A 27,792-nucleotide genomic window follows, 5' to 3' on the forward strand; every position below is an offset into this window, starting at 1 on the left:
TGGTAGCTTGCTTGCCTGAGCTTTGCCCTTGCTGTATGCCTGTAGCTTTCATCCGCAAATGTCTGTACCACTAGACAAGTTGGGTCATGCCATTTTGCCTTTGCAATATTACGCAAGGCATTTTAAAGTCAGGCGTATTAGGTCAAACAAATAGTCTGTTCACTTCCATCCTCCCCCAGCCCTCACTCAAGAGGTGCCAGAATATTTACCTTATGCCAAATACTCCTCTGTCCATACATGCAGACCTCAGGAAGGAGGGTGGGGGGCGGAACGGGGAAGTCATTTTCCACTTGAAAGTGCCTCACTTCTCTTGAGACTCCTGTCTCTCTACAGTGATAAAAACCACAGTTCAAATATTTTTGGCAGTAAATTTCAATACTTTATGCTCACAGAGTGTCATTATTGGTTTAACCTTAAGGACTGTTTTACCTAGAGCATAAAAAAGGCAGGGGGGAGAGGGAAAGGAGTACATTTTTAACTCCTCCCCCCACCATTCAAAGCCTACATTTCAGTGTATGGAATCCCAATGGAGAGACTTGTGCTACAATCCTATATGCATGAGTACAATGGGATTTACTTCCATTCCAGGTAAATGTTTCAATAACTGGTGCCCTGAGAATGCCTCTGAAATCACAGTGTAATGTTGAATGGTGTTTTTGAAATTAGGACTGAGGTTTATGAAGGCACAAGGAGCAGAATTAACCACTATTAAGACAGGTAGCAGGAGGGAATTGCAGGAAGCCCATTCAGGGGCAGAGGAAGGGGTGTGTGGTAGGTGCGGTCTGCCCCGGGTGTCACCACTGAGGGGGTGACAAAATGCCAGGTGTGACGTTAACTTATGAGAGTGCTGGAGGTGAAATAGTTAAACAGGTTACCCAATCAGAACCCAGGGGGTGGAGTCAGAGGGACTATAAAACCAGCTCTGGGAGGGGCAAAGGGGGGAATTCATTGGGAGTTGGGTGGTTGGTTGGAGTGGGAGTGAATTGGGATAGAGTCTGTGGGTAGGTTGAGTTAGTGTAAGAAATAAGCTGAGTCAGGAACAGTTAGGAGCTAGGAAGACAAGTAAATATATGAGAGGTGGTTTAGTGAGGGAGAGCAGGTAGCGGAAGTTATAGGTCTGGATAGGCACCCCATGACTGTAATTGACTGATACCATTTATGAAACCACACGCTTGTTAAACTGCAATAAATAAACAGAAGTTTATGTTCCAATTTAACCCTGACTGGACTCAATATTGTCCCAGGTAGGGCCTGGGTGGGGGCAGCGAGAAATAAAGTGGTGGCACGGGGATCAATAGATGGTGAGATGTCCGGGGTCCCTGTGTGATCGCCACACCAGGTATCACTCACCACAGGGCCTGCAGCCCGTCCTGGGAGTGATGCGATGGCTTGAGTGCCCACAGGCTCTGCACTACCCCAAACGGTCGGCCCGCTGCCTCCCCCTCAGCTTGCGGGCTGCTGAGTAGGAGGAGGCAGGCAGACTCTGGAGGCCCCGCAGTGCACCCTATGGGCAGCTTGCCCCACCCCTGGGTGTGCTGTCCCAGGCGCCCAAGCAGCTTCCTCTGCCGCTGAGCCCATCCTCAGGAGTTTAGATTTTGCACCCACTTCCTCAGTGCAAAATACTTTACTTTTTTCCATTGGAGTCAAAATCTGTATGATATAGATCCTTCTTCGTGGCTAGCATTTCAGCTGTATAACCCCCAGTCCCATCTGAGTTCTCATAAATGAGAAAGGCTTTGGCCCATGCTAGAAGTGTGCGCTTCAGTAAATGTCTTAATTTTTTTGCAGCAAAAGCTGCAGAATTTTTCAGCGCCGCTAAAGACTTAATGCAGCTGCCCATCTGAAATGCATCTCTTTTTATGGACTTATTTTTGTTTATTCTATTTGTATCTCTGCCTCCTTCTAGGGAGCTTAATGCCTTACTGAAAGCTAACAGTAAAGTACTAAAAGCTAACAGTAAAGTTTGAGAACTGGAAATAATTCCAATTGTCTCGTCTTTGTTTTTGTTTTACAACTACACTGCAGACCTAAATGATCAGTTTCTCTTTCCCAGGAAATCCTGGGAACCTTAACCCTACAGGAAATCTGTAGGAGAATAGCAAGGGAGAGGTTTGGGAGTGATCAGGGAGAGGTTTTTTGGTGCAATCAAGCTCACATTAATGAATGAGGAGTAGCTTTAGCATTCCTGGTTACTTTGGAGGGGTTCCACAACTGGAATAAAACAACTATGTTTGTTGTCCTATATATATGCCCTAAATGCTGGTTTTACACATCTCACTCACTCCAACTTCTTTCTTGTATTTGAGATGTGGGAGGGTTTGTTGGCTACATTTGGATATTGCTGAAGCTGTGAAATAGATCCCAACACTGAGAGCACGAAAAGAAAAGAAATAGCATATGAAATATTGAAAATCTCCCCTTGCATGGGAGGAAAAGAAACCCCAGTTTGGATAAGTGCTCATAAAGATGTTTCCTTGCGCCATATGGCTGCCCTGTACAATTGCATACACTGAGGAAAGTGGGTGTCATTCTGAACAAATACAACCTATTACGACAAAAGGCTTTGTTGCTGATCATGCAAAAGAGGGGGCATTGAGAAAGGGCACTTAATAAGTGTGCCTATATCATATACTCTTTCCTCGTCTATAAAAGTAACATACCCAACACTGCCCCCTGCAGCTTTTTCAGCATCGAGCAATGGAGGGTTTTGCTTTCATAAGTGATTATTTTCTCTCCCAACATCTCAGGCACTCCTTCCCTTAACTGACATCTCTCATACACATTCCTTTCGTCCAACACCCTGTTATCATGAGAATATGTTCCAAGCAACCTTGGCTGCAGCTGGGAAAGGAGTGTTGTCTACTCCTTTAATAAATTTAGCTCTTTAATAAATTTTATGTCGTAGGGTCAAACAAGCTCTAGTCTGAACTGATCGAGATCTTTAGGTATTCATGGAAGCAGTTTTCCTTGTACATGAAGCCTTTGGTTTTGGACTGCCTTGGACTCACTTGGATGGAATGGACGGGGCTGTGTGTGTGATGATTCTACACCTGTGCAGCTTAGCCCCACTCTTTGAAGCACAATGTTGAAGTCCTTGCTGATGAGGGAGCTCTGTGGCTGCAGCTTGGTGGGCACAGCATCACTGAGAGCTGGTGTGTTGTAGCAGACAAAATTGTGTGCAGGAAAGTCCCCAGTTCACATTAGCTGTAAAATCACTTGGCAGCAAGGCACTATCCCCATATGCAACAGATGGAGATTTCCTATGATTTCATCTTCATGCTGGCCAAACTCCCACCTGTTGAATTTCAGCCTGCCATTCAGCTCTCTGTAGGGAGGGGGCAGGAAACGGATTCAGTTTGCATTTCATAGAATCATAGCACTGTAGAGTTGGAAGTACCCAAGGGGTCATCTAGTCCAACCCCCTGCAATGCAGCTAAAGAACCCCCGACAGGTGTCCATCCAGCTTCTGTTTCAAAACCTCCAGTGAAGGAGAGTCCACCATCTCTTGAGGTGCTGGATCCATCAAATTTGCAGTTTGCAAAATGAAATGTGTAATTGCCTTGAGGCAGTTATTTAGAAGGCAATAAATAAACCAGTGGTAATGATTATAACCTCAGTTCCTTTCCTGGTCAGTCTCTCCCTGCTCAGAACCCATCCGTATATAACAGCAAAGCATCACTTTGCTGTTGTATTTATACTGCAGTTCATGTGCAATTTGATTTCATGGCTGCCCGTTCACCCATCTGAGAGAGAACTTTCCTTCTGAAAGTTCAGCACCCTGCTCCCCTGCTGTAATGGAAATTGACCGAAAACATGCATGATGCTGACATTTTTATTTTTATCTTCACTCTGTATCCTAATTTCAAAACTGCTGTGTGGTTTTTATTCTGATAGGTATATTTGGTCTGAGGTCAGCTCTCTTATTTTGCATTAAAAGATATGAGAGAGCCAGCCTATAGGCTCCCAGCTAATAAAAACGACAAAAAAGAAGTCATTGATAAACACATTGTTCATGACACATAGATGCTCTCCTGTGAATTGCATCCAGGTCATGAGCAGTCTTAATACAAGCTGGCAGAATCAGGATCCTGAAGAAGGCAGACAATGTGAAGTCATGAGCAGTTCAGGAAAAGGACAAAGGCACAGACTTGGCTAGAAACCAAGCCCACCAATCGGAGGCTAGATAATCTCTTTCTGGGGGAACATGGAGCAGGCAAGAAAGAGGGAGAAGGGAACTTGGCAGCAACTGATGTTGGCAGGCTGAATTAGAAGGTGAGCAAAGATAAATTGCAGAGGAACATGACTGGCTGCTAGAACTCTCAGCCTCCCTTTTTTTAAGAGAGCCAACCTGCCTTAGTTATGTATCTATGGGAATGTGATGCACCACCCCGAGGCTGGATATGACTCCCATAGAACAAAGGAGACTAGACTGATAAGCAGCTCTGAGCTTGAGATGCTGAATTGAGAAGCTTATGCTAAGGTAAGGGTGTCATGGGGCAGGTGGGACCTGCAAATCTTGGAAGGGAGCCCATCCTGGAGAAGGAAAACTCTGATCCGAAACCTCCACTGCCTTGCAGGACATCTTCAGGAGGAGAAAAGGCTAAACCCTACACAAATCCGGATTGGAGTCTCTAAGATGGTTGGATGGTGCCTTGTATGCCTCCTTCCAGTAATTCCTGAAGCCAAGCTGAGGCCCAACGTATTGCTCTGCTTTTCTTTGGACCACATCAGTGAGGCCAAGAGGGGGTTCTTGTTGTCTGGTCATCCTAGGACCTCCATACACACTGTCCAGGCTTGCGCACCAGGGAGGTCACTTCGGTTCTGTTTGTCTTCATCCCTGGAGGTGCACTGCATTGTCTCTTGAGACCAGACCTGCCTAGAGTCAGCAAGGCGGGACGCATGTGTCTTCCCACCCTGGTATGATGTTAACAAGGCACCATCCCATGATACATTGCGTTTTCTTTCTTGCACTTTCCCCTTTTCCTTTTGGCATGACACTGAGTCACCATATCAAGAGCATCAGGAGTTCCCGCGTAGAACATCATGCCAGTTGTTTTCTTGAAAACCATTTTCACCTGGAGGAGCCACCGAATTTTAGATATCTGTACCTCCTACGTGTGCCAGCCACAAACAGTGATGTGACTAGCTCACCCTAAGCGTAGTACACAGGTCACCAGGAAGGAATGGCGTTTAATTCTGCTATTTGTTATTGTTTGTTTCTCATATAACACATGCCCATGAAGAGACCTGTCTGTATCTAATAGTGAACTCTGCCTCTAAAAATATGCCTTGTTGATCACCACGTTTATAAACCTTACATCTGCTTGACCTTTCTTCTTAGCCTGATGCTTCCTTTAATAAATCAGTTTTGTTTATTTCCCACTTGTCTGTCTCTGTGTTTCTGGACCCAGTCCTATTTGGCCTAGCTGCTATCTTGGCTTCATACCAGGCTAGACCATTGGTCAATTAACTCAGTTCTGACTACTCTGACTTGCATTAGCTTTCTGTGTTTCTAGCAGAAGACTTTTCCAGCTTCTTGGAGTTGGGCTTGGCCTCTTCTGAATACAAACACATGCTTTGCCACTAACCTATGGTCCTTCCCACATCTTTTTTGTGTGTGGGATGGGTGAACTTCATCCATATTGTTGTTCAGGGACGTAGGAAGCTGCCTTGTACCAGGTCCGATTACCTGCTCATCTAGCCCAATATTGTCTGGCAGCAGCTCACAATAATCTCAAGTGTCTTTCCTCACACTTGCTTACCTGATCTAGAGATGCCAGGATTGAACCTGGGATCTCCGGGTATAGGGCGGTATATAAATTCAATAAATCAGGTCCTCCCTTAAAGAGGACATGTGTCGCGTTGAGACCTGGCAACCAAACTCTGTGTTGTGGGTGGGTAAGATTGGATAGCCACAACACCCAAATGGTAGGTCCCTAGATGCAGGGTTTAATCAGGCCAATGGGACACAGGCTAAACGGATATACCTATGCATGTGACCCAGAGCTTCCTCTTTCGGTGCGTGCATTGGAACACCCACCCACCTCTCTCTACTTTTAGGACTTGTGCGCTTGACCTTGCTACGCGGTCATCTGTCGTCTGTCGTTGGGACAGGAGCACAGCAGGAATTTCCCCACTTGGCTGATTTGGGTTTCGACTGCCACGTAGGAAATCGTCACAACTTGTAAGGTTGCGGATAAGCTCTGGTTCAGGTGATAGGGATGGGAAAATGCTCTCGCCATCCCTATGTGAAGGGTATTTTGTTAAAGGAATCCAGGGACTCGATGGTTTGGTCAACCCCTGAGAGGGGGTTGTGCCCGTGCCTGAGTCCAAGGGGTCATTTGGGTGGTGGAGATAGCCTGTTCCTGGCTTTCCACTTATCCAGGTGTTCACCCTAGGCTGACCTATGCTGGTGCCCTGGGTCAGCACTACCTGCAACGGTGCAGGGAGCTAGTCGAACCAGAGCCTATGTAACCACTCACTTGCTGTAATCAATAATGTTGTGGTCTAAATTCTGCCAAAAACCAAACCAAAATTTGAGTATTGTTTGATTTTATTTAAGGGGGAGGTTTAAAGGTCTGAACACGCAAATACAAAAACCCTGGGGCCTTGATTCCTTGGTCCCTCCCTAACAGTAGTTGTCAAGGAGGAAAGTTCCGGCCTGTACATCACAGTACAGAGGTTTTCATTGTATTTTTGAGAATCCAGTTATCTGAGGTCCCCCAGCACCGTAGTCTAGAGTCTTCCCACCAGGTCTGCGCCTGACCCTGTTGTTATGTATCTTACATGATAGATGCTCACATAAAACTCAGCCTCTGAAGCAAAACTGAATGCTGTAGACCCTGCGGCAAAAAATGTTCTCAGTATGCTAAAGGTTGGTGCCATGTCCAGAGCATGACAGTTCATGTTTATTTAGATAACCTAGTGAGTCCCATGAGGATCCAGTAAAACAGTGAAGGCCAAGACAGTGAAGGCAGGATCTCACAAGTCCATGAGTTTCCACCAATTGTGGTAAAGGCCTGATGTATTCCAGATAGAGTGGAAGGAGGAAGTGCAAAATGGCATTGTTGTGCCATGTTCTTTTTAAAGATTAATCTTGGGTGGCTGGGTTTCTTGCTTGTTTGTTTTGATTGCCAGCAGCTATAAAGCACAGAAATGTTGTCTCCTGCCAGCTCAGCCTGTTTGTGTATTTTCTACTCTTAACTAGCAGTGACGGTCAAGGGTCTTGTCCAAATGCAGTCTCCATCACCTGATCCCTTTCAGCAGAGTTGCCCAGAATTGAGCCTGAGACCTTTTGGTGTACAAAGGAGTTTCTCTGTTGATGAGTCAGTTGGTGGCTTCAGTGCACTTGTATTCCAGGGGTACCCTGAGTATAGCATCTAGATCAAGGGAAGTAATAGTGCCACTGTATTCTGACCTGGTCAGACCTCACCTGGAGTACTGTGTCCAGTTCTGGGCACCACAATTCAAGAAGGACACTGACAAACTGGAACGTGTCCAGAGGAGGGCAACCAAAATGGTCAAAGGCCTGGAAACGATGCCTTATGAGGAACGGCTAAGGGAGCTGGGCATGTTTAGCCTGGAGAAGAGGAGGTTAAGGGGTGATATGATAGCCATGTTCAAATATATAAAAGGATGTCACATAGAGGAGGGAGAAAGGTTGTTTTCTGCTGCTCCAGAGAAGCAGACACGGAGCAATGGATCCAAACTACAAGAAAGAAGATTCCACCTAAACATTAGGAAGAACTTCCTGACAGTAAGAGCTGTTCGACAGTGGAATTTGCTGCCAAGGAGTGTGGTGGAGTCTCCTGCTTTGGAGGTCTTTAAGCAGAGGCTTGACAACCATATGTCAGGAGTGCTCTGATGGTGTTTCCTGCTTGGCAGGGGGTTGGACTCGATGGCCCTTTTGGTCTCTTCCAACTCTATGATTCTATGAATCATAGGCACCCAGATTTTATGGCAGTTTAAGATAAAACCTGCCTATAAAACTGACTGCTTGAGGAAGAGAAAGGAATCCCAGTGGGTCAGAGAGGTAAATAGTCACTGCCATTTGCATTTAAATTAAAAGCCTTGTTTTGAAATCAAGAACTACAGATCTGTGCAGGCACAGGGATATTATTAAAATGTCATTGCTTAAAATTAGGTCTCATTATGGCGATGACTTTTCCCAATTTAACTTGCTTACAAAAATATTTCCTATTAGTTTGTAGGTGTCCATTAAAACCCTCTTATTTGCAGCATTTGCCACGCATCCTTTCTGAAAGCCAAAGAGAGTGGTGGTGATATTTCAGGCCCATTACTGCCTGAGGAAGTGTCTTCCTCAGAGTGTCAAGCAGGCTGCTGTAATCAGCCTCTCTGGAGAATAAGTCAAGCGAAGCTTCTTAGCAATTATATAATTTAAGTAGTCAAGCGAGGGCTCGGGGAGATTGCATTGCAATGAAACATTTCAGCAAACTTCAGGGCAGCCATTGTGTCCAAAGGAAACATTATTTCAGAAGGCTTTTTTTCATTCTCATGAACCCATTCAAACATAGCAACAGAGAGAGGGCTTCTTTTTGAACCAGGCACATCAGTGTTCGGAGTCCGGGAGCAATGATGAGCCAGAGACAAGAGTGTGGGGTTGAAGAGAGCCACAGCTTTCTTGATAGCAGCACATCTCTGGTTTGGTGTGGGATAGGGCATGGAACCATCCCACCTGCTGGCGGATATCAGTGCCCAGTCCTCCTGTTGAGATAACCAGAGGAGCTGGCAAGCAAGTAGGTCCCACAGCAGTGACCCTGGCTGAGCATGTGGGAAGCTTTGTGTGGCCAATAGTCAATGACCAGAGGGTTGTTGATTTGTTTTTTGTTCTTGTTTTTATAGTGTATCTGGTGTTTCAAATATTGCATTTTTATGTTGTAAACCACCCTGAAATCTGCAAATGAAGGGCGGCATACAAATTTAATAATACGGTGGTACCTTGGTTCTCAAACGCCTTGGTACTCAAACAAATTGGAACCCAAACACTGCAAACCTGGAAGTAAGTGTTCTGGTTTGCGAACTTTTTTTGTGGAAGCTGAACGTGCTCCGTTTTGAGTGTTATGCTTCCGATCTGAGTGTTATACTTCCGATTTGACTGTTATACTTCTGATTTAAGTGTTATAATTCCAATTTGAGTGTTACGCTTCTGTTTTGAGTGCCAAACTTCTGTTTTCAATGTTACACTGAGGTCTGTCTGTTTTTGCTATTTATTTTGCGTTTTTGTTTTTTGCTGTGCTTTTTTTGTTTTGTGACTATGACTGTGTGGAACCCAGTACAGCTGCTGATTTATTGACTGCAGCGCACTGTTTATTGCTTTCATTTTATGGATCAATGGTCTCGTTAGATAGTACAATTCATGTTAAATAGCTGCTTTGTGGGGTTGTTTTTAAAAGTCTGGAATGGATTAATCCATTTTGCATTACTTTCTATGGTAAAGCGCGCCTTGGTTTTGGAACGCTTTGGTTTTGGAACGGACTTCTGGAACAGATTAAGTTTGAGAACCAACGTACCACTGTGATAATAATTATGGGAGTGGTAGTCCGACAACATCTGGATGTTTCCCCTGCCCCTGTGTCACAAGGGACACACTTGTTCCCCCATCCATAAGATTTTTGGCACCATTGCAAGACCCCGTATGTGGGTCTTCTTATAAGCCATGGATCATGCCCAATTCCCTCACCCACCACAAGAGATGGGGAATATTGCTGCACATCTCACTGTTCAGTGTGATGTCCTAACTGAGCCACAGGAGAACTAATGTTATAACTTATTAAAAATTATTACTTTGGCTTTTCATTCCTATAGATATCTTGAACCACATGTTTGTTTTCGTCAGCGAACAGCAGGAAACAGGTCCTACTAGTTTCTTGTAACCATTTGTAGGGCATAACTGTGTAACCCCCACAAGCTGGATTCGACATGAGTGTAGAAAAGTCTTGAGACTTGGAGCCATCTGATTAGCATCACATCAACACCTTTTAATTTCTGATCTCTCCATTTTATAGACTATTGGCATAATGTGGGGTTGTTAAATGAAGCTGTGTGTGTGTGTGTGTGTGTGTGTGTGTGTGTGTGTGTGTGTGTGTCTTCAGAGGTCATCTCAGATGCTTGCTCTCTTTTAAAAGTGGGAAAAGAAAAAGCTAACAATTCTTGGAGGTATTTATGGCTTTGATTTTAAAGTCTTTAGTTTTTAAAATAATGACATCTCATCTGGGAATGCTGGCCTGCTTGGCGGTTTGTGCTGATGAAAGACACAGCTGTGAGCAATGAATGGGATGTGAGGGTGCTTTTAAGGATAATGAATTTGTGTTATTGCCATGATTTTTGGAACTCTGTAATAAGACCCATATTGGAGCAGTGCATGTCTGTAACTAAAGCCTTAGGGGTAAGGTTGGTTGGAAATGCAACCACATAAATACACAGGAAAATGTTGATGGTCCCCAGTGCTGGGTCTTCTGCTACAGGCTCAACAAACATTCCCTAAATTATACGTCCATCTGTAGGTATATTAGCCCATTTTAATTAAAAGTACATTAGCCTATTTGCAGGGTGGGCAGCATATTCAGCAATGAGGGACACATTGGAAATAGATATTTGGCTGGACAGCTGCAACTAGATTTGCATATGTAGTTGCAAATAATTGATCTTGTGTACAGGCCATTTGCATAAGCAAAGCTGATGCCAGACGTGTTGTACTAAAATATTCGTCTTCTGAAACTGCTGTTGTCAAGGGTGAAAAAACTTCTATAGCCCTTGGGGGAGAGAAAATGGCGGGGGGGGGGAGGGAGGGAGAGAGACACCTTGATACATGGACTTGCAAGTAATGAGCATGGAGAAATGTAATTAATTGGGCTCCCTTTTACATTCTTGTTTCTCAGCTTTCAGTATTTGTGATATTATGTTTTCCAATTGAACTTTGCTGCTGTGTTGGCTATGGATTACCATTTAAAAAGCAGCAACTCCAAAACCTGAGGCTCTCAGAATTTTAAAATGTGCCTATTAGCTATCCAGACAACATGAAGCCTACCTTTCTCTCTATGTTTTTCTGCATGGGTCTGGGCTCCATTGTGATTGAGAGAGATGCAACAAACCAAAGCAGAGATGTGGGCATACCCACGGAGCAGCAGGCTAAAATCTCAGTGACCTCCATTGAATTGTATGGGATAAAGTTAACAAAATGATACCCAGATGCTTGACAGATACAGGGATATGTGAGATCACACAAATACCATATATAAGCCCCTTGCAAATTTGTTCACTAAAACAGATTGCCACAAGTAGAGAATATGCCACCCATCTTTTTGCCAGACCTCTGTCCTCTGCCACCATAACTAAAGATAGAAGTTCATTCTATGGTGCTGCTAACCTCAACAAATGCAGAATAAATATTTTGTAATCTTTCCCCATAAGAGAATTGCTCCTTTGTTTCCCAATTTGATCTTTTTACATGGTTTTGTATATTTTATGTTGTATGTTATGTTTGTATGTTTTATTATGCTTTGTGATTTGCAGTTACTTTTACTGATTATAGATTGGTAATTCTTTATTGTGGTTGAACTGTTTAATTATTATTTGCTGATGTTTAATTTTTCTGTTTACTATTAGATTCTGATGGATTGTTGAATGCTGCTTTGTTTGATATAAGTTGTTTATTTTAAAGTTATTGTGCCTTTTATATTGGATCAGATTATTACTATTAATGTTTGATGTTTTATTATGTGTTTATGTTTTGGAAGCTGCCCAGAGTGGCTTAGGCAACCCAACCAGATGGGCAGGGTATAAATGAAATAATTATTAACATCATCATCATCATCATCATCATCATCATCATCATCATCATCATCATAATCATCATCATTATTTAGCCAAACTGACTAAAGGACTGGAGGAGCAGTTCCCCTGCATGAAACGGTTATAATGTTCGGGACATTTTAGCTTAGGGGGAAAAGATGGATTGGGGAAATCGCATGAGACTCTCCAACAGTACAGTGGTACCTCGGGTTACAGACACTTCTGGTTACAGACACTTCTGGTTACAGATGTTTCAGGTTACAGACTCCGCTAACCCAGAAGTAGTACCTCGGGTTAAGAACTGTGCTTCAGGATGAGAACAGAAATCGTGAGGCGGTGGCAGCAGGAGGCCCCATTAGCTAAAGTGGTACCTCAGGTTAAGAACAGTTTCAGGTTAAGAACGGACCTCCAGAACAAATTAAGTTCTTAACCCAAGGTACCACTGTACTATACTTTTAAAGCAGTATTTAAATCACTGTAAACAGCTGTGCTTTCCCCCAAAGAATCATAGCAACTTCAGTTTGTCACGAGTTCTGAGATTTGTTAGCGGAGCCCTATTCCCCTCATAGAGCTACAGTTCCCTGGGTTCCCTGGGAATAGGTGTTTACAGTTTAAAACACTCTGGGAAATGTAGCGCTTTGAGGAGGGCATGGGGGTTTCCTAACCACACTCAGCACCCTTAGCAGACTTCAGTTCCTAGGATTCTTTGTGGGGGAAACACAACAGTACAATACTATTTTAAACGTATAGTGCGGATGGTGTCGAAAAAGTGGACATGGAGATGTTCCCCCGCCCCCATAAAACTAGAAGTGGGTGACAACCAATTAAGCTGACCAAAGGAGGTGTTTCTTCACAATGTGCATAGTCTTCTTCTTCTTCTCTTCTTCTTTGGCGATCACTCGTAACCGAGTAAGATTGTCTTCCATAAACACGGTTTTAACAATGAGTCCGTAAGTGACTGTGGAGGCCAATTCTGGATCCACACATCCTTCCATAGTGGGGACATAGGTTTCTGGGCGGGAGCTGATCACGGTGTGGATTTGCCAAGTGTGCCTTCCTCCTGGCACGTTTCTCCCTTGCGTCCTGAGTTTGAGTGTCTTCAAAGCCCATGACACCTTTGGTAATGGCTGTTCTCCAACTGGAGCACTCTCAGGTCAGTGTTTCCCAATTGTTGGTGTTTATACTACATTTTTAAGGATTTGGCTTGAGACAGTCTTTAAACCTCTTTTGTTGACCACCAGCATTACACTTTCCATTTTTAAGTTTGGAATAGAGTAGTTGCTTTAGAAGACGACCATCAGGCATCCACACAACATGACCAGTCCAGCGAAGTTGATGTTGAAGAATGATTGCTTCAACACTGGTGAACTTTGCTTCTTGATAAAACTATGGGATTCACGGTCACAAGTTGTGGCAATGGCCAGTAGCTTGCACAACTTTTTAAGTGGTTAGACACATTCACAGAGGTCCAAGCTACCAGCAACTACTAGCTAATACTGCTATATGCAAATAATCATGCCTCTGAATATGAGCTACTGGGTGACATCAGTGTGAGAGAGCAGTTGCCTTCATGCCCTGATTTTGGACATTTTACAGGCATCTGATTGGCTGCTACAGGAATTAGGGCACTGGACTAGACAGACCCTTTGACCTGATCCAGCCGACATTTAATATGGATGAAATGTAAATGCAAAAACGTCTGACGAAGTTCCATTTGATGAAGTGGGCTCTAGTTTGCAAAGGGTGATACTCGGAATAACAACTTTGTTAGTCTCAAGGTGCCACGTGACTCTGGGTTGTTTTCGCTGCGACAGAATAACACAGCTAAGCCTCTGACAATTGCTAAAGGCTGTTTTTTTGCAGTTCTGGGAAGGAAAACATTGATCAATTCTTATCCACCCAGTAAGGCCACAAATTACCGGGGCCTCCGCATGTGCTAAAATGACTGGCCTGCCACTAAGCACATCCACTGATTGAATTAGAACTTCTTCCTAATGGCAGGAAACTGCCTGAAAGCAAGCGAGCAATTTCTGCACACCACATTTCCCACACCTAAAGGGTCCTACCTTTTTACCATTTTTTAAGCAAAATGATTAAGTAGTAGCTGTTTAATGACTTCAAATACCACTAAAATAAACAGCTGTTCCCGGTGCATCCTAGATGATAAAGCCTATTAGCTCAACGACTCATGGCAAAGTGATTAGATTCACTTGAGTACTAATGGAGTAACCGGGGAACCACAGACAGGCAGGGCTGTGCACCAATCCAGGCAGGAGGAAACTAATATAAGGGATGGCTTTTCCATTGCAGCAGTCTCCCATTAGGAGTTGTTGTCGTACCACTGGTAAGCTGCAGACGTGGGCATGTGACCCATTTGCTGCTTGATGCAGCTAGCCCTGATCTTGGAGATTGTCATGACTATAGCCCATGGAAGCCCTATCCTCCATGAATTTGCTAGTCTTCTTTTTAAGCTATCTAAGCAAGTTATTGCCACGTCTTATGGAATGAGTTTCACAGTTCTTCAAACTATGTGATTTTTGAAAAAAGTACTTTTGTCAGCACTAAATATCCTACTCTTCAGTTTAATTAGATGGCCCTGGATTCTAGCATCATGAGAAAGGTGGGGAGGGTCTTCCCTCTATCCACCATAGAAACGCCACGTCTAATTCTTGTTTTTCCTGTATTTTTGTTGGAAGCTACCCAGAGTTGGAAGCTACCCAGAGGAGTCTGCATTATAAAGCAAATTTATCTTAATTTGCCACCCCCTGGCATATATGTAGATTGGAACCCAGCTAACAGTAAGCTTATATTACATATCCAAATTTTGCGATGCAGTTTTGGCTCAAAAATTGCACACAAAAATGTGTATATTTACATGGAAATGCAAATAGAATTGGGTGTTTAGCAGCACAGCCCTAATCATGTCTACTGAAAAATAAGTTCAACTGAATTAAATGGTCCTTACTGTCAGGTAAATGGGGTTAGGATGGAGACTATGGAGAAATGCATGCCCAAAGTGTGTATTTTAGGGGGGAAATGAGTACAAAATGTGCGTGCACAGTAATTTTGATACATAAAAAAAGAAAAAAAGAAACCAGGATGGAAAATACATTTAATTAAGTATCTGTGAAACCAACACAGAATGAAAATAGGCTTATCTAGTCATCCCTTTATAATGCCTTTAACTTTTCTGAACATATATCACACGGTTTTCTGTCTTTTTCCATTCTCTCTTACACAGCCAGTGTTGTGTTTTGTTTTAAAATCAAAGCTCTGGGATATTGCTTGCCCTCTGCAAACCTTGCTTAACAACTTCATTTCTAAGCACTGCCGAAGAAGACTTCTACTGTTGTTGCATTACATGATGAGCTGGTGGTATTAAAAGATACACAGAAGCTCATAAAAGGAAAATGTACACAATCGATGGAGTGCTTTCCCAGGCTGTGATGTTGCGATTGATCTGAAGTAATTTGATTTTGACCTTTTTCATCCTGCGCTGAGATCAACCTTTCTGATACCATTAACCAGAGGCAGCAGTGGTTTGAGCCTCGCCCTTTTAGCAGTGGGCATTCTATTGATTCAGAGTAGAGAGCAAAGCTGCTGGCATCAAACTCTTTTTGCGCTCAAAAGTTGTGAGTTTTTAAATATATGTTCTTCTGTCGCTCATGAGATTCTTTCAGTTCTAGTCTGATTTCTGATTTTAATACTAAGTGGACGCTTTGGTTCCTACCCCACTTCAGCACATCAGGCCACCACAAATCATCACACAAACAAGCTAAGCATGGACTGCTAGTGGGATGTACCGTATTTTTTGCTCTATAAGACTCACTTTTTCCCTCCTAAAAAGTAAGGGGAAATGTGTGTGCGTCTTATGGAGTGAATGCAGGCTGCGCAGCTATCCCAGAAGCCAGAACAGCAAGAGGGATTGCTGCTTTCACTGCGCAGCGATCCGTCTTGCTGTTCTGGCTTCTGAGATTCAGAATATATTTTTTTCTTGTTTTCCTCCTCCAAAAACTAGGTGCGTCTTGTGGTCTGGTGCGTCTTATAGAGCAAAAAATAAGGTAATTTGCTGGGAGCAGTCAAATACAACATTCCTTGTTTGCCTAGAGTGGACATGTTTGGTCCTGCCAGTCAAAACTTCCTGTTCCTCCTGGCCTGGAGCATCCTTCCTTGCATGTGACTAGTGGGTGGGCGTGACCTTTCCAGACCTGGTAAAAGGCCAACTCTCCCCTCTCTTTTCCATCTTCCCTTTGTCCTGTGAACTGCTGGACTGCTAGCCTGCAGTCACTAGGTAAATCTCCCTTATGGGGTATACCTGTTTGTAGATGTTTGAAACTTTAAGCCTGAAGCCTGCCTTCAGGCATCACACTGTGCTCTGCCTGATTGTGAGTAAACTTTCTTTTTGTTACTTATGAATAAGACTGTGGTGTCTTTATTCTTTTAGGAGGGATTCAAGGGGTCTTACCAGGAAAATATTAGAACCCATTTCAAACTGGACAAGCCAGATTGAATTGCGTATTGTCTTAAGAAACTCGCACATGAGTTTGCAACTAGTTTTCTGCCGTGTAAAAGGGAATGCAGTCTGCTAAGTACAGTCATCCCTTGAGTTAAAGTAGCTTCAGGTTGAGCATTTTCAGGTTGCGTTCTGCAACCCGGAAGTAACAGAATGGGTTACTTCCGGGTTTCGCCGCTTGCGCATGCTTAGACACTCAAAATGACGCAATGCGCAGAAGCGGCGAATCGCCAATCGCGCACGCGCAGACGTGGGTTGCGGTCAGCTCAGGATGCGAACGGGGCTCTGGAACGGATCCTGTTCGCATCCAGAGGTACCACTGTAAAGGAACTTGCTAGTGCAAGTTAGGGAGGATATTAATAGACAATATATCCTCTCCTGCCACCCTGAACATTCCCACACCGCTGACCCTGTAAGGCAACTTATTGGAGGTTCCTAGCTTTGTTGCTTTTCTGGGGCTGAAGAGCAGAGACTTGCAAAGCGCCTCATCCGCAAATTACCGGCTGACCTATGAGGCAAGGGAGGCACACTCTGTACATCTTTGAGGAAAGGGCTGGTACTGGGATGGTTTTTGTCTGTGTCATTGTCTGTGTTTATATGGTTCTTCTTTATATCATATGGATATATTATATGGTTTCTTATATGGGCCTTTTAAATATCGTTTTAATTCTCATAGTGTTTTGTTACATTTTAAAGATGGTCTTTTCTGTGTTGTTAGCTTTTTCTATTTTATCTATGTACGCCACACTGAGTCCTGGACTGGGAAAATAGTGGGGGGAAATAATAATAATAATAATAATAATAATAATAATAATAATAATAATAATACTGTGGTACCTCAGGTTACAGGCGCTTCAGGTTACAGACGCTTCAGGTTACAGACTCCACTAACCCAGAAATAGTACCTTGGGTTAAGAACTTTCTTCAGGATGAGAACAGAAATTGTGTGGCGGCAGCAGTAGGTTACCAGTGGTACCTCAGGTTAAAAACAGTTTCAGGTTAAGAATGGACCTCCAGAACAAATTAAGTTCTTAACCTGAGGTACCACTGTAATAATAATAATACACGCCCATGTCCTTCATTTTTGAGCCTCGTAGTTCCTAATTAAACTTTTTGCACTTTATTCTGGGAAACTCTGGCATGTGCAATACTGAGCTTGATAGACCCATGGACTGCCTTGGTAGAAGCCAGCTCCCTGTGTTCCTATGAATTCAGCTGAGTGTTTCTTTTTCCCTCCCTCCCTTTCTCTCTTGCAAACACACATTGCTCTGAGCTGCTGAGAGCACCAGCAGTCATTAAGACCAACAGAAAATGACAAATTGAGGTTGTCTGTGCCAAGTCACTTGAGTTGTGACAAGCCAAATAAACATTAGGAAGCTTTCCAAGAAATGAAAAACCAACACAACTGATTTTTATTTTTCTTCTAAGGAAAAGAGGAAAAATAAACTCTGTGCTGTGTTCTAGAATGCCTCGCTCGCTTTCACACTTTGGAAAATTTCATTCTGGTGTTAAATCACGCGCACAGAACATTTCAGATGGGTTGGTTTAGTTTAAGGGAAAGGAGATGGGGAAGGGGGGGAGGTTATAAATATTTTAAGGGTGAGGATTTTGGTTCCATAGGCAAGATTTGTTTACAAAAGCCTTGAAGAAAATCATTGCACCACTGCCACCCCCATTTCACATTTCCCTTAATTAACTCTGGCTATGATAAGCAGCTGTGGTTGTGGGCAGTCACAACATCTTTCGCAGCAGTTGCTGACAAAGATAATTCAGGTTTTGATGGCGTTAGCCATTAGCTAAAATATTGCCGCCCATCCCCTGCACTACACCTCATAACAGGAAGACGATAAAGATTGTCTCCATGTCATCTTAAAGATTGATCATCTTACAAGTAAACAGTTCAGTCTGCGGGGATGTCAAGCATCGCCAGTTTCTGTGGCTGCCTGATCAGCATCCCAATTCGACAAGCGAGCGCACTGTTTGAATCCCCAAGAATTAGGGAATTAGTATCGTCACTTTCATGGGAGGTGTCTGGAGACGTGTGTGGTAGTGCAAATTTGCAGCAGCTCAGATGCTAGCAGGAGACCATTTTGGCTGACATGTTGGGAGGGAGGAGGGTTAGACAATACTCAACACACATTGAAAGAATGCTTGGATGGGTGTTGTGGGACTTCACAGGCTAGCCTGTTGAATGGTTTCTTTAAATGTAAAGGTTCATCACTGTTCCACCCGATGTATGTGTCTTTAAGGGGCCGGAGCAAGGGCCAGAGCAAACTAACGAGACCCAGCTTTACAGCTGTGAAACATAGCAGGTGCTGCTGAGTTGTACTGATTAAACTGTGTCAGGAATTGGGTAGAGTATATAAGGAGCAGCACCTAGCTCTGCCATTACCCTGGGGGATGGGTTGGTGGTTGGGTCTGGTTTGTTGATGAATTTAGTGTAAATGGAGTTTTTGTTTTTCTTATTAAAACCTTCTTTAAGTTATTTTTGAGTCCCTTTTTAATGCATGGTCTCCCCAGCAAGCTCTCTGCAGCGCTACCATACTGCAAAAAAAAAGCCAACATAGCCATGTCTTTCCCTTAACTTGTGACACACACAGTGGCTGCACTTTCCGTCTCTTTCCGTCTTTTTTCCGTCTCTTTCCGTCACACACACACACACACACACACACACACACACACGCAAACACACACGGCACTAGGGGTGCAGGGCACTCGGGCGCCGGGCTCTCAGGGGCGTCAGGCTAAGAGTCCGGGGCCCAAGAGTTGAGTCTGTGGAAGAGCCTGTCTGTTGGTTGGAGTGCTGTGGTGGGTTCTTCTGCTGTGGGCAGCTCTGCGCCACCAGTTCAGGGGTGACCGGGCCATTGAGACGCTGAGGCGGGTGGGCGGCTCCGACCTCCTGCACGCCTGGGACTGGGCAACCAGGGGGGCGCCAGGTGGATCTTTGCACCCCGGCACCGCATATGCTTAAGACAGCCCTACACACACACACACACACACACACACACACACACTTTGCCGACTTTTTCTGAATATTCTCTACCAATTTCTTGTGGCTTCTGTCATTCTACTAACATCTGCAATATCCCTGAGTCATGTTGGGTCCCGGGCATTTTGGAGGATGCAAAATGCTGGCCAGGCTGCCAGCACAGTTGCTATTGACTGTGTTCCACCTCCACTTTTGGAGGCACTATGCCTCTGTAGCTGGGAATCTGAAGTTGCGAGAGTGCTGTTGTACTCAGGTCCTGTTTTCAGGCTTCCTGTAGGCATCTGGGTGGCCATTATGTGTCATGGCCTGGCTGGATGCTGAGGAGTGGTGGGAGGCACCAGCTGGTGGCTGGAGAGGAGGGAGACCAAGAGGCAGAGATGATGCCAGCTGCTGAAGAATCCAGGGAGTCTTCCCATCCTGCTGCAGCCAGTTCACCCCCCCCCAGTCTCCCAGGAGGAATGAAGAGGGTGGAGCAATGAGAGACAAGACAAAGGAGCCTCAGGTTGTTGAGGGAGGACCTGGGGAAAGAGCCCTAGCGAGTGATGGGAAAGTGGGGACCTTTAGGTTTTTGAGGGAGGACCTGGGGAAAGAGCCCTAACGAGTGATGGGAAAGCGGGGACCTTTAGTCCTCACAGCCACCTCACTGGGGCAAGACCTTCTGGGAAGAGCCTTTGCTGTTTTGGTTTCCTTGAATAAAGAAACTTCTCTGACACCGGGTGTTTTATTGCTGTCCTGCTCCTGACGCTATGAGAACAGGATGCTGGACTAGATGGGCTATTGGCCTTGATCCAGCAGGGACGCTTCTTATATTCTTGAACACAACCCCAGATGTGGTATTATAGCCATCTTCAAGTATTCCATGGAAGATGGAGCAAGCTTGTTTTGTCCTGCACTGGAGGCTAGGACCTGAACCAGTGGCTTCAAGTTACAAGAAAGGAGATTCTGCCTAAAGATCAGGCAGAACTTTCTGACCTTGAGAGCTGTTTGACAGTGGAATGGTCTCCCTTGGAAGGTTCTGGATGCTCCTTCCTTGGAGGTTTTTGAGCAGAGGTTGGATGGCCATCTGTCAGGAATGCTTTAGCTGAGATTCCTGCATTGCAGGGGGTTGGACTAGATCAGGCTTGGGGTCACTTCCAATTCTACAATTCTGTGATTCTGTGAAACCTTGGGAGTGGGAGGAGAAAGAAGCCGCGCTACAGCCACAGCTCATGGTGAGCCTCACCCTTAAGAAACAGTTGTGGAAACCTTCGAAACCTGCAAGATCAGAGATTTTTAGAAGACTGGAGTAAATATATGAACTATTTGAAAAGTAATTGTGATGACTGCAAGAAGTTTTGTAAGGTGGATTATTTGAAATAATGCAAGGAAGACTAGGAAGTGATATATTAGATAGGGACAATTAAACATAATATAAAATTAAGAAATGTAGAATAAGTGATAAAGAACGGAAAATCATCAGAGGTGTTGACAGAAGTCTAAAATATTGCATAAGATGAAAAATTATGTTGTATGACTGTTGGAACTTATTTTGTAAAAAACCAATGAAAATACTAAAAAAAAGAAAAAAAGAAACAGTTGTGGAGTTTATCCTCCTCCTGGAAATGTTTGGTGAAATGATCCTCCCAGTTTCTTTGCCCACAAATAAGAGTGGTCAATTTTGAGAGGCCACTTGAGCACAGGTTATTTTGCGCTTTAAAAGTGCTGTACGAACGGTGCTGAGAATGAAAAAGCCTGCGAACCTTCTCCCCGGCTGTCATATAAACCATAACATCATGTCTGTGTTTATTTTAAATTGTTATACATATATACTGTGACTTTTTGTTGTGCATTGGGAAGCAGAGCCAAGCTCCAGATTTTGAGCCAATGCTTCCCCTACTTCCCGTTGGAGAATTCAGGTTCCCCTTCCATCCTCCAGCTACCACAGATGCTGATCAATTGCAGGAGTGCAGGTGTGTACATGGAGTTGAATGCAGGGACACTTCACATGTTCTGGCTTAGCACGGGTCTCCAGAGTGCTCTCTTTTCTCTACAAAGCAGGTTCTAGCTATATGTGAACTACAGATGTTTGGACTGGGTTCTGGTTATGAAAGTGTGTGGGAATCAGCTAGATTTCTTTTATGGCTGAGAACTTGGATACATTCACCATTGTGTTTGGCAGGAATTGAGGAGAGGGAGTTCCAGCAGATGAAGGGGAAAGGGCTGTTTCCCATTATGAAGAATAATTAACACATCAGTAAAGGTACACTGGGATGCAAAAGCAACTTGTATATGAAGAAGCGCTTGCTTTCCATCCAGCTACTTGGCAGACAAAATTAATAGCTAGGAGATACAAATGACATGGGCGTGGAAAGGTCCATAGTGGCAGAGCACATTAATATGCATAGACATAACAGTGTGGTGTAGTGGTTAAGAGCAGTAGTCTCGTAATGTGGTGAACCGGGTTCGCTTCCCCGCTCCTCCACATGCAGCTGCTGGGTGACCTTGGGCTAGTCACACTTCTCTGAAGTCTCTCAGCCCCACTCACCTCACAGAGTGTTTGTTGTGGGGGAGGAAGGGAAAGGAGATTGTTAGATTCCATAATTAAACTATGCACTATGTGAAGAAATCCAACCTTTTGACTGCCCTGGATCTCGCCACATTCCCAACAATAACAAAAACTAAAAGACTCTTAACCTCTGGGTCGTGGGTTCAAATCCCACGTTGGGTGAAAGATTCCTGCACTGCAGGGGGTTGAACTAGATGACCCTCATGGTCCCTTCTCACTTTACAAGTCTGTTAATAATAATAATAATAATAATAATAATAATAATAATAATAATAATTTATTATTTATACCCCGCCCATCTGGCTGAGTTTCCCCAGCCACTCTGGGCGGCTCCCAATCAGTGTTAAAAACAATACAGCGTTACATATTAAAAACTTCCCTGAACAGGGCTGCCTTAAGATGTCTTCTGAATGTCAGGTAATTATTTATCTCTTTGACATCTGATGGGAGGGCGTTCCACAGGGCGGGCGCCACTACCAAGAAGGCCCTCTGTCTGGTTCCCTGTAGCCTCACTTCTCACAATGAGGGAACCGCCAGAAGGCCCTCGGCGCTGGACCTCAGTGTCTGGGCTGAACAATGGGGGTGGAGACGCTCCTTCAGGTATACAGGACCGAGGCCGTTTAGGGCTTTAAAGGTCAGCACCAACACTTTGAATCGTGCTCGGAAACGATTTATTCTGTAATAAATGTTGCCAGGCTACAGCTCCCATCATCCCTAACCGCTAGACATGCTACCTTGAACTGGAGGGAATGTTCCCCACCCATGCCCCATTCATGTGTTATGTCTGTGCCTAGATGTCCACAGATGCTCAGTGGCCACAGCAAGAGGATTTGATTTCACTTACCTATTGTCAGAAAACCATCTTGGTCATGGACATACAAGCAGATTTTTCTACAGGGGAAGGTAAAACAATGCATTTTCCAGAAGACAGGCCAAGAAATGTTATAATTTAGAATCCCACCAGCTAAGATGTCAGAGTAATAGCTGAACATGAGAAGTGGTATGATTTACAGCTCACTCGAGAACTCTGAATCAATGAAAATAATGGGCAAGTTGGATAATATAATTATCTACCATGCCGTCTATGCCAAAAAGAGAGAGAGAGGGTTGGTTTCACCTCCCATTTTATTTAGAAAACATATGTTCCAGATTCAAGCATATGATGACGAACTGGCAACTGAAATCAGTCTTTGAAAAACCTGCTGGACTGGACAGAACAAACGACAGCGAGTCTGCCATTCAAACAAATATAACCTCTGTCGTTCAGTAAAAGCCAAAAAAGCTTGGACAAGTGCAATAAAACCAAGCGTCATTTAGTCTCTCTTAGAAGTCATTAAATTTTATGTAAATTCTGCAAAAGGCCCCAACTGTGCCTTTGCCATGTGAGCAGATTGCTGATTGGTCTCATTACGAAGTCCTAGGGAGCACTTGGAGATCATCTCAGGCACATCTGCTTATGCCATAGATGTGGCTGGTCCACCGTTAGTGGAATGTGATTTGGGACATCTGATTCAGGGCATCTGCCAGGTTCTTTAGCATCTCGTGTTCTTAAAAGAGCATCTTTCTCATCTTTGTGGCAGCAGGGAGAAGCTTAAAAATGCAAAGACCATTTTCATTCCCACTGCACACCCATGTGAAGTGTAATGTACCTTAGAAATTGTAACAAGCCCATTTTTAAAAAAAAAACCCAACAACCAAAAAAATCAATCCACTTAAGTTCTGTGAATGAGCACTGAAAGATGATTGGGATTGACAACAGCTCCACTCAATTATACTAGCAAGATGGCCATCAAATAGGTGGAATTTGTGGGGTGGGGGTGGGGGTGGGAGGAAACCAGTGATGTGCAAACTCCCTGTGGCCCAAATAGCATCACCATCAAACAATCGGGGGGGGGGATGAGGTTGCATTGTTTTGACAGTTCTAAACTTGCTCGTAATGCTTTTGCACACATGTGTCTTTGCCCTGCTTCTTGGGAGTTGTTGCCTGCAGAGGTAGGCAACCATGCAATCTTCCCTTTCTTTCTTTCCGTGGATGCTGAGCGTCACCGTACCAGGCTCCATGCCTGGCTGCTTGCATATGCTCCATATTTACAAACATGGAGCCCCATGTGGAGAAGGAGAAAGTGGAGCTAGCATGTCCCCTGACAGCAGGCAGAGCCATCTGCCAGATGGGTGACGACTGCTGCTTTTGAGGAGGCCCCTGTTGCTGCAGTTCGGCACTTTATTCCTAATCCTCCCTCCAAGAGGAGAAGCACTCATTTGAAACTCTCAGTCAGCCAGCTTCCATTGCATCCTCCACGTCACAATACCTTAGGGACAGTAATGAACTAAAGATTGAGAACTCATCCAAGAAGCCTCTGGGTGTTCAGTTTCCACCCTCCTTCATCAGGACTTGGATTCATCAAAACAAAGGTCAATTAAAGATTTAGAGCAGGAGTAGCTCCAAGGGCCTGTTTTCCAGACCCCAAGCATTTCCCCCCCTGGGTCTCCAAGCCTCTCCCAAAAATTGTCTGGAGAGTTTGTCATTCATGAGGATCCTATCCCATATAGTTGGGTTTGGGGTTGTTGTCTCCGCTCCCCTCCCATGTGTGTTTTCTTTTAGCAAGGTCACATTACCATGATTCATGCACCCTGCTATTTAAAGGTAAAGGACCCCTGGATGGTTAAGTCCAGTCAAAGGCGACTATGGGGTTGTGGCGCTTATCTTGCTTTCAGGCCAAGGGAGCTGGTGTTTGTCCACAGACAGCTTTTCAGGTCATGTGGCCAGCTTCTGGTGCAACGGAACACCGTGACGTAAGCCAGAGCGCACAGAAACACCGTTTACCTTCCCTACACATTGATCTAGCTGCACTGGCATGCTTTCGAACTGCTAGATTGGAAGGAGCTGGGACAGAGCTCATGCCATCCCAGGGATTCGAACCGCCAACCTTCTGATCGGCAAGCCCAAGAGGCTCAGTGGTTTAGACCACAGCGCCCCTATTTGCTCTAACGGCTGTGGGTAAGGGCGCTCCATCCTTTTCTGTAACTTACATTCCTACTTACAAGAATATCAAGTCACTTACTGCAGTTGGGAGAAATCAATGGAGACCAAGTAAACAACTTCTTCGCATGCGCCGACAATGGCAGCTGCCTGGTCTGAGTGTTGGCCAGGCAGGCGCAAAGGCAAAAAAATGGGGAAAGGTCTTATTTTAAATTGTGAGTAATAATTTCAGGGCAAATGGCTCACCTCATGGTGTTGTATTGCAAGTAGGGAAAATTTTTACCTGTTGTGTTGTGGTGGTCAGAGTGTCCCTGGGTGATATCAGGTCTGTCTCTCTCTGCCTGGCCCTACCTCACAGGGGTTTAGTGAGGGTGAAACCAGGATGGGAGGTTGAGAAACTATGCATGCCACCATAACCTCCTTGGAAGAATGGTGGGATTTAGAATGTAATTTAGAAAAGTAAAAATGTTAATTTTACAAACCATGGAGGTGCAGGTCCCTTTTGTGTCCAGGGCATCTGTCTACCAGCTCCACCTGGTACGCAGGCTGAGACCCTATCTGCCCGCAGACTGTCTCACCAGAGTGGTGCATGCTCTAGTTATCTCCCGCTTGGACTACTGCTCTACGTGGGGCTACCTTTAAAAGTGACTTGGAAACTGTAATTAATCCAGAATGCAACAGCTAGACTGGTGACTGGGAGTGGCCGCTGAGACCATATAACACCGGTCCTGAAAGATCTTCATTGGCTCCCAGTATGTTTCCGAGCACAATTCAAACTGATGGCGCTGACCTTTAAAGCTCTAAACTTCCTCGGTCCTGTATACCTGAAGGAGCGTCTCCACCCCCATCGCTCTGCCCGGACGCTGAGGTCCAGCTCCGAGGGCCTTCTGGTGGTTCCCTCGCTGCGAGAAGCCAAGTTACAGGGAACCAGGCAGAGGGCCTATGGAACGCCCTCCCAGCAGATGTCAAGGCAATAAGCAACTATTTTACATTTAAAAGACAACTGAAGGCGGCCCTGTTTAGGGAAGCTTTTAATGTTTGATGCTGTATTGTTTTTAATATTTGGTTGGCAGCCACCCAGATGGGCGGTGTATAAATAATAATAATAATAATAATAATAATAATTGGAATACATAAAGGAACATAGGAAACCAGGTAGTGTACCACTGAGCATCACCGGTAGAACTATAGCTAGAATGATAGGCAGGGAAGTTCACTATTTCATGATATCAGTCCATGCTCTAAGTGCTGCTCGACGTCATGCCTGGAGGTCATGTTTTCTTTTTTAAAAAGTTGCCGTTAGCCAAAGATGGAGAACCTGCGGCCCTCCAGATGTTGGACTCAAAAGACTATCCATTTCCAACCAATATTCAGAGATTCTGGGAGTTGTAGTCCAACATCTAGAAGCCACAAGTTTCCCATCCCTGCCCTAGGCTGTCAATCCCTGTGGCTGCTGTAATGTAACCCATGAATAAGGGAAGGGCCTGCTGAAAAGGTTTCCTGGGCCAAGAAGGTCTGCAACCTGCAAGCAAGAGCCTATTTTCTGCTCAGAAGATCTGGGTTTGTCTGCAGCTGGAGCTCCAGTAAAAGCCCTATAAAGTGCATTACTAAATTAGCAATATTTACAACTTTCATGCATTCCTCTAATTTATTTATAGCACAAAATTCCTTCTGGTTCTTTCCCCCTTAAAGTCATGGGAGAGTAGATGTTGGCTCAGCCATAAGAGGAGGAAGAAATGGGTTATTTCCCCAACGGCCCCTCAGTGTTTAAAATAAATAGTAACTATAGTGGCTTAGATCCAACTACATTTTTTTAAGGAGGGAAAAACACACACACAGAGAGAGAGAGGGAGAGAGCGAGAGAGATTGCTATGCCCCAGCTTGTCAGTTCAGCAAATCAAGGCATTTCATTTGAGCTGAATGGCGATGTTTAGGTAAGCAAGACTCTGTGCTGGAGAAATATCTATGAAGAGACTGTCAGACCCATTAACATCAAGGTACCTTTATTTTATGTATTTATTGCCACTTAATCATATCAGGGAAGCTGTGATCAGGTTGAATTCTCATGCTGTTTTTCACCATCTCTCCTCGGTTTTATGAACGGCTATTCATGTTAGCTTCCTTATAGGCAGAAGACTTTTCTGTAGAATTGTGTGTGTGTTTGAAAGAGAGACAGAGTTGTGTTTGTGTTAAATGGGTGCCTGTTGGGTTTGGTTTTCATGCTGGATAAGCCTTGGGTGTGTGCAGAAATTGCACTCGTCTGCAGGTGGTGAAAAAATTGACTTGCAAGTATGGTTGTCGCAAGACTTCTTTTTCTATCCTGCAACATTCTTGAATCTGGGCAGGCATGCAAAGTTCATCACTGTTAAGCCTGGATGTCTGGATGAACAACTGTGGACGCAGAATGGCTAAGCAGATGTATGAACTACTTGCTATGTTAATTCCTTAACAGTATGCATTACAGCTGCCCTTTATGTCATGCGTACCCTGAGACTCTGTTAAGGAGTTGTGCTTGAGAGACGATGATATGGGAATTCTAATTTGGCACACAGGTTCTGGCACTCACTGCAGCTTTGCAACACCTTGGCGTTGCCTTGCCTTTGCCGTGTTTCCCCCAGCCCAGGCATGCTGTTCTAAGAACTTTTTAAAATTGGCATAAAGGTAAAGGTAAAGGGACCCCTGACCATTAGGTCCAGTCGTGACCGACTCTGGGGTTGCGGCGCTCATCTCACTTTATTGGCTGAGGGAGCCGGCGTACAGCTTCTGGGTCACGTGGGCAGCATGACTAAGCCGCTTCTGGCAAACCAGAGCAGCGCACGGAAACGCTGTTTACCTTCCCACCGGAGTGGTACCTATTTATCTACTTGTACTTTGACGTGCTTTCGAACTGCTAGGTCAGCAGGAGCAGGGACTGAGCAACGGGAACTCACCCCATTGCGGGGATTCGAACTGCC

The 27,792-nt window shown here is 44.5% G+C and overlaps 1 protein-coding gene across 4 annotated transcripts in view; it reads left to right on the top strand.

Annotated features, from left to right (window-relative positions):
* ARHGAP24 (Rho GTPase activating protein 24) overlaps window positions 1-27,792 on the top strand; it is a 436,664-nt gene that overhangs the window by 230,359 nt on the left and 178,513 nt on the right. The window contains exon 1 of one of the 4 annotated variants that reach the window (XM_082236426.1): window positions 26,694-26,835. The exons of the other annotated variants lie outside the window; for them this stretch is intronic. The gene's annotated coding sequence lies outside the window, so the exon portion shown is untranslated. Of the gene's footprint in view, window positions 1-26,693; window positions 26,836-27,792 lie in introns of those variants that run through there. 4 annotated transcript variants of the gene reach the window in all.

This window comes from Podarcis vaucheri (genome assembly GCF_965113315.1).
Source record: "Podarcis vaucheri genome assembly, chromosome: 9".
In the NCBI taxonomy this organism is placed as follows: domain Eukaryota; kingdom Metazoa; phylum Chordata; class Lepidosauria; order Squamata; family Lacertidae; genus Podarcis; species Podarcis vaucheri.